At 39.7% G+C, this 6736-nt stretch overlaps 1 pseudogene; it reads left to right on the forward strand.

Annotated features, from left to right (window-relative positions):
• The first annotated feature begins 396 nt into the window (after positions 1-396).
• Positions 397-1951, forward strand: LOC133087118 (alpha-ketoglutarate-dependent dioxygenase alkB homolog 4-like; annotated as a pseudogene).
• The last annotated feature ends 4785 nt before the right edge of the window (positions 1952-6736 follow it).

The following is a 6736-nucleotide window of genomic DNA, read 5'->3' on the forward strand; positions in this document are numbered from 1 at the left end:
ATTGCTTAATTGGTTTATAAGAGTGCTGAAAATTGACCTGAACACAAAATTCTTAATATTTCAATGTAAAACAGAGTATCTTCAGACATAGTATCTGTAAGACTAACTGCTAAATGTCTGGCTTTTACATATATGATTTACATCTGTTCTTGTGATTTTTTTTTTTTCTAATCATCCACTTAGTGCTTAGTCCTCAAATATTTATTCTCTTTAATACTGTTCAATTTCAACGTCTCTCTTCTAATGCCTGCCCATTTTGGATGGCCATCTCTATATAAGGCACCTTACTAGATACTACGGGAGACTTAAAAAATGACAGAAAATACCTGCCCTGATGGAATTTGTAATCAGTTATTTTAATGCACATCTGGGTATAGTAACTGTTATATTCAAGGTATGGGTTTAGAATTTTTTCTAGAACAGATAATAACTGAACTGGACCTGAAGAAAGAGTAAGAGTTCAATAATCACAGATAGGATGTGCCCATCATTCCCCACCTTAAGGACAGCCTATCCCTTCCATGTTCTGTTTCAAATAGTTTTTATTTTTTTTGAAAGTCAAAAGCACCTTGTATTTGTAATTCTGAAAACAACTTTGAATAAAGCATTATTTTTATTTATCTAATACACACCTTTGTAGTGTTTATTATACACTAGGTACTTGTCTACGAGTTTCACGTATATCCACTCATTAAATACTTGTAACAATTTTCTGAGTTCGGTAGGTACTATGTTGATCCCATTTTATAGGTGGGTTTACTCTACACGTGCCCCCCCCCCACCCCCGAAACACACACAGCACATTCTCCACCCAGCTGTGAGCAACTGGGAGCCTCCACGGCTTTAAACACTCCAAAAGCTTACCAAACCAACTAAAAGAAAATCCAAATTCCTTACTGTGGTCTATAAAATATTACAAAAGCTGGTCCCTGCCTATTTCTCTGTTCTACTACTCTCTGTAATCCCTGTGGTCTGGCCTCATTGGCTGCCTTTCCCTACCTGCACACACCAATCTCATTTTCCCCTTAGGGTTTTTGTACTCTTTCCTCTGCCTGCAATGTTGTCCTCACAGTGTTGTCCTGGCTGCTGCCCTGGTGGCCCTGAACTGGAGGTCCTTCGGTAATGCAGTCCAAGGGCATCCGGACCTGCCTGCAGAGGTGACCCTTCCCTGGCACTACTGCCAGCAGAAAACACAACGTTTCATCTACTGCTCTGACACTGGCTGGGCCCTGGGGGCCGAGGAGTCTGACTTTTAAGGTCGGGCCTTCCCCTTCCCGGTGCAACACTGAGGGAGGACTTCGTGACCTGGGATAAAGGGGCCGAGATGGCGCAGCTGAGGCACCACGAGCCCTGAAAGCTCTCACAGACTGGACAGAGGAAGCAGGGCTACGGACCCAAAGTCAACTTTTGGTAACAGAAGCCAAGGACCGCTGGCCTCAGAGGCTTCCCCAGCTTCAGCCGGTAGGTGGTGTTGAGAACGGGTCTCTACCGGTCCCGGAGGACTTCCGGTGTGTGGAGTAGTGGACCCTGGACCACTGGCGCGAGGGGGGCTCCGCCCCCGACCCTGCCTGGACTATGCCTGGCTCGGGGGAAGCAGCAGGTGAGCCTCAACCTACCGTCCGCACCGTGCAGTCCACGTCGCGTTGGCAGAGTCAGCCGACTGCTCCGTCTAAACCCCGTCTGGCTTCCCCGCGGCCTTGGTGGAAGATGTGACGGCCCCAGCAGGTCAGTCCTAGGCCAAGAGGTGGAGACGGCCTTCCCCTCACCCCGCCGCTCTCTGCTGGGGTCCGCAGAGCCGCGTGGACCCAGGGCAGCACGCCCTCCCCCGCGGTCACATGGGGCCGCCGCGCGTGCGCCACCTTCAGGGAGCCGTGGGCGAGTCAGTCCTGCCGGGCGGCCGCTAGGACCGGGCGGGAACCAGGAACGCCCGCAAATCCCTCTCCTTCCTTAAAAGGAAGCCCAGGTGAGCTGCCTCTCTGGGGACAGGAGCTGGCGCTGGGCCTGGCAAGAGTTGACCATTAGCCAGCATTGAAGGGGGTTAAGTCCAGCCTAAGAGTCTCTTTTCCCACCTTACCTTAGGTTTTCTGAGACCGCTCCGTATCCACACGCCCGACCGCCTGATTGGTTGGTTGGTAGAGGTTGGTTGTGAAGGAATGTGAGTCAGATCAAGTCCCCGTTGACCTGCGCTAAGGCCACTCGTTTGGGATATTTAATCGAGTCTCTCTCCCCCACTCTAGCGTTGTAAGCTTATTGAGGGCAGAGACTTTATTTTATTCCACAAGGTCCCTTGTGGCTTTGAGAGCACCTGGCAAAGTGTAGGCTCTTGGTAAGTAATGGCTGAATAACTGAGTATTATATAAAGTAACTTCAAATCTATTTTTAAAACTTAAGGTCTCTCAGGAACTTTTCGCAGTACAGAAACAGAATTTTTAAGTGTTTACTTGGTTTTGAGCCCTTGTTATGAGTTAACGTGTTCACTGTTTAATAGTATAGAGATAATAAATGTGTATCTAATAGTTATTGAATGGTTGTCGCTTCCATGCACAGTGCTATGGTCAATCTCAACCATTTATTTCTTAGAACAATAATATTAATTGAACATAGATGAAGAAACTCTGAGAGAAGTAAACTGTTGTTCAAGAGACCACAAGCGAATAAGCAGAGTTGATGGTATTGCAATATTTTAACACACTCAGTCTAACTGTTGAGCTAATGATCTAAATGACCCCACTAGACTTTCACTTCAGTGTAAATATTCACTATCAAGGTTTCCCATAATAATGTAATAGGGAAGAATCTTTGTATTCTATTATAAGTTAATCACTAAAGGGATCTTGCCTATAAGCTTAAATTATACATAATGGCTCATCTCTGAGAACCCTGCCTCTCAGGTAAGGAGCGTTAAACTAAAATACCTTTGTTTAGCTCATAAGAAACATCCTGACCAGGCTCACCTGTGAATGGCTGCAAGAAGGAAGAAATTAACAAATCCCACCCAGAGTTTGACTTGAACCAGGACTTACTCCCTCCCCTTTTAGTGTAAAAGAAGCCTGAATTCTAACTCAGGGAAGTTGGTTCTTTGGGACACTAGTCCACCATCTCCTTGGTCTGCTGGCTTTCCAAATAAAGTCTCTGTTCCTTGCCCCAACAACTCATCTCTTGATTTATTGACCTGTTGTGTGGCAAGCAGTATGAGCTTGGACTTAGTAACAATAACTTGCTTTTATGATTGGCATTAGTGCCCTAAGAAAAGGCTCTCAAATATCAAACATCTCTGTGAATGGACGCGATGCATATCACTTGCTGTGGCAGTTACCAGCTGGGATCTCTCTTGTATAACACCCTTATTTCCTAGAGGGGGCCTTCAAGGCCATGTGTTCCAGATGGAGTAGCTTCAAGAAGGAAGAAAGCTGCAAACCCACATCTGACTTTACCCTAGCAAGAAATAAACCTACATTTTGTTATGTGACTATGATCTCTTGGTTAATTTGTTACCACAAAACCACAGCATAGTCTGTTTTATTCTAATAACACTGGTAAATTACAGTTTGGAAAATATGCAATTATCTTCTAAAACCTGTTATGTCTAACTAATAGAGATATATAACAGCACAGACAAATTGTAGTTTTTGAAAATATGTAATTATTTTCTAAAATCTATGAAATGCCTGTCCAGTAGAGCCACACAGTAGCAGACATATTAGTGAATAGTACTATATATATATAGCCATACCTTTCACTCACAGCCTCTTGACCAAAATTAGTGACATGGCTCCAAACTACCTGCAAGTGCAAACACATCAAGTATGTGATGGTGAGCTCTAATTGTCTCTTGCAGTTGTAACAGCCGTAGTGCTGTATTCTCAGAGGAAATACTGTGAAACAAAATTGACTCTAATGGTATTTCACTAGGCATAAAGCCTTCGAGTAAAATTCTAAAATATTTTTAAATCATTTACTAGAAGAATATTTCAGGTAAAAATCCACCTCAATGCTTTTCTGGCTAAAGAAAACCCTTTGCTCAACAAGCATTTTATCTATTGGGGATAATAATGTAAAGATCTGGTTAGTGAATGAAATCAATACACTTCAGTAACCACATTTCTAGTTAGAAGTAATTGGAAGGTTGCAATGAAACAGTGCTCATAATTATGCAAGTCATTATACGTCAACTTGGCTTGGAATTTGCACATCTAAAATAATAATTCTATGAATTTAATTATTACTACATGAAAGAGTACAAAATTATTGTGCCTTACTAAAATGATTTTTATACCAGTATAAAACTGTTTATCTCAAGTTTGGTATTTTTGTGGTTATTTAATATATATTGAGTAGCTACAATAAACAGGTTTTAAAAATATAATATTATAAATTTCTTTGATAGTATCAGCAGATGCCATTTTTAAAAATTAACAATTTGTTCAGTGGAGTAAAGACAATTTAGGATGCCACATAAAATGAGAATGGATTATTGTCTTCATCAGTTAAGGCTGCTATTACAAAAATACCATAGGCTAGGTGGCTTAAACAACATTTATTTCTCACAGTTCTGAAGGCTGAGATGTCCAAGATCAAGGTGCCAGCAGATTTAGTATCTGGTGAGAGCTCTCTTCCTGGTCCATAGATGGTTGTCTTCTCACTGTGTCCTCATATGGAGGGAGAGAGCTCTGGGCTCTTAATCCCCTTAAAAGGGCACCAATCCCACCATGGAGGCTCTACCCCCATGATCTCATCCTAAATTAATTACCTCACAAAGGCCCCCCTCACTTCCAAATAGGCTCCACATCACATTAGGGATTAGGCTCCAACAGATGAATTTCACAGGGGACACAAGCATTCAGTCCCCAGCAGTGATACAACAATATGGGATTTTACTTTGCTTTCTCTTTATAAGAAGAAAATTAAAGTGATTTTATAATTTTATTCCTTTTAAAAACACACAAAAAGCAACAAAAATTAATTCATTGTCATAGCCAAGAGTTGCCAAAAGCAACATGGTAATTAAAGTTTATATGGTATTCTAGATCAGGAAAAGTACATTAGGTAAAATCTAAGAATTTCTGAATAAATTATGGACTTTACTTAAAAATAATATATCAGTGTTGGTACATTAATTGTGATAAATGTACCATAGAGTAATACAATAATAGAGGAAACTGGCTGTGTATTGTATGGGCACTCTCTGTATTACCATAAAATTTTTTTTCTGTAAGGCAAGCTATTTTAAAATAAAAGTTTATTTGAAAAAGCAAGTCATAACATAATCCTGAACACAATATTTTTTTCAAAATAGCATAATTATTTCTATCTGAAGGCAAAATTTGTCTTTTTCTACCTGAGTATCATGATGTTTTTGATAGTAATATTTTATATTTTGTAATTCAAAAGCCATAAGGTAAAACAAAATTAGAAATCTCATAGAGTATAGTGAAAACAACAATTATGAATATAACATTCCCTGTATCCTTCAAAGTGATGTACTTGAAAAAGTAATGTGCTGTAACTTGCAACATATGTACAGTAATTGACCAGGGATATTAGACTGATATTTGCCGCCCCCCACAGAAAAAAAAAAAAAAAACCTCAAAATGTTTTCACATTGATTGATGATATAAAATAAATGACAAATAGTTATCAAAGGAATGATTTGATTGAAATGTGTTGTTGGGAAAATATAGTTAAAAACTAAATCTCCTCCCATCCTTGATAACTTCCACAAAAGTAGAAGAGAAAGAGATAGTTTTATTATTGAGAAGCCTTAAACCAGAAGGTGATGCCCATCACAGGCAATCTGCTAAGGAGATTGCAAAGACAGAAAGACATCTCACCCTTTAAATAGTCAAGTATATACCCATCACCTACATGTTTTCAAGATAAACAATAACTAGTCCTCAAGTAAGAGGATTTGCCAGCATCACCCATCACACATAGTTCATCCTAAATTCACCTAGTAATTGGGTGACAAGCTGTGTTAGCTAATTGGCTTTATCCAAAGGAAAAATAAACTTATATCCGTATGACAGGAAATAGTTTAGTTTCCAACCCTCTGACAAAAATAAAGAGATTGGGGGAGTATCTTCCTTGGTTACCTTTCAAAGACATATTTCTCAGATTCTTGACAAAGACGTTCCTGGGTTATTATGCTGGCAAAGGCTTGTCCAGCTTTTACAGGGATTTACATACATTCCAAAGAGATTTAAAAAAAAAATCCTAAATCATAAGTTTTCTAAAGTAAGTCCTCTAAGAAAAGGGAGAAAGGGAAGTGTCTATCCTTATTTTCAACAGGGAGAATTAAGCCTCTTATTTTTAATTTATATTTGCCCTTACAGTGTCCACATGCACTTGAATCATTTGGACTATCTGAGAAATATCAGTGGAAACTCAGAAGTAGACACAGGAGACGAATGCAGCTAAATTGGCTTTGGAGAAGAAATAGGAGAGTTAGAGCCAAATTATTTAGATGTTTAAGTTACAGTGATACGGCTATTGTAACAGTATGTTGAAAACCAAAATAATTAGCTCTCTTAAGTATGATATTCTTGAAAATATGTAATTATTATAGCAATAATTATTGCCCTAGGGTTCTAATTATAAGCAAGTTAGCCTAAGTGAGATTTCAATACCAGACCTCTCTGTTCTCTATATTTGATCCTGCTTTTCCCAAGAAAACTTCTCAAGTAACTGAAAACTCCATTCCGGAAACCATGCTGACTTTATGCTCCATGAACTCAGT

This window comes from Eubalaena glacialis, chromosome 3, assembly GCF_028564815.1.
Source record: "Eubalaena glacialis isolate mEubGla1 chromosome 3, mEubGla1.1.hap2.+ XY, whole genome shotgun sequence".
Classification (NCBI taxonomy): domain Eukaryota; kingdom Metazoa; phylum Chordata; class Mammalia; order Artiodactyla; family Balaenidae; genus Eubalaena; species Eubalaena glacialis.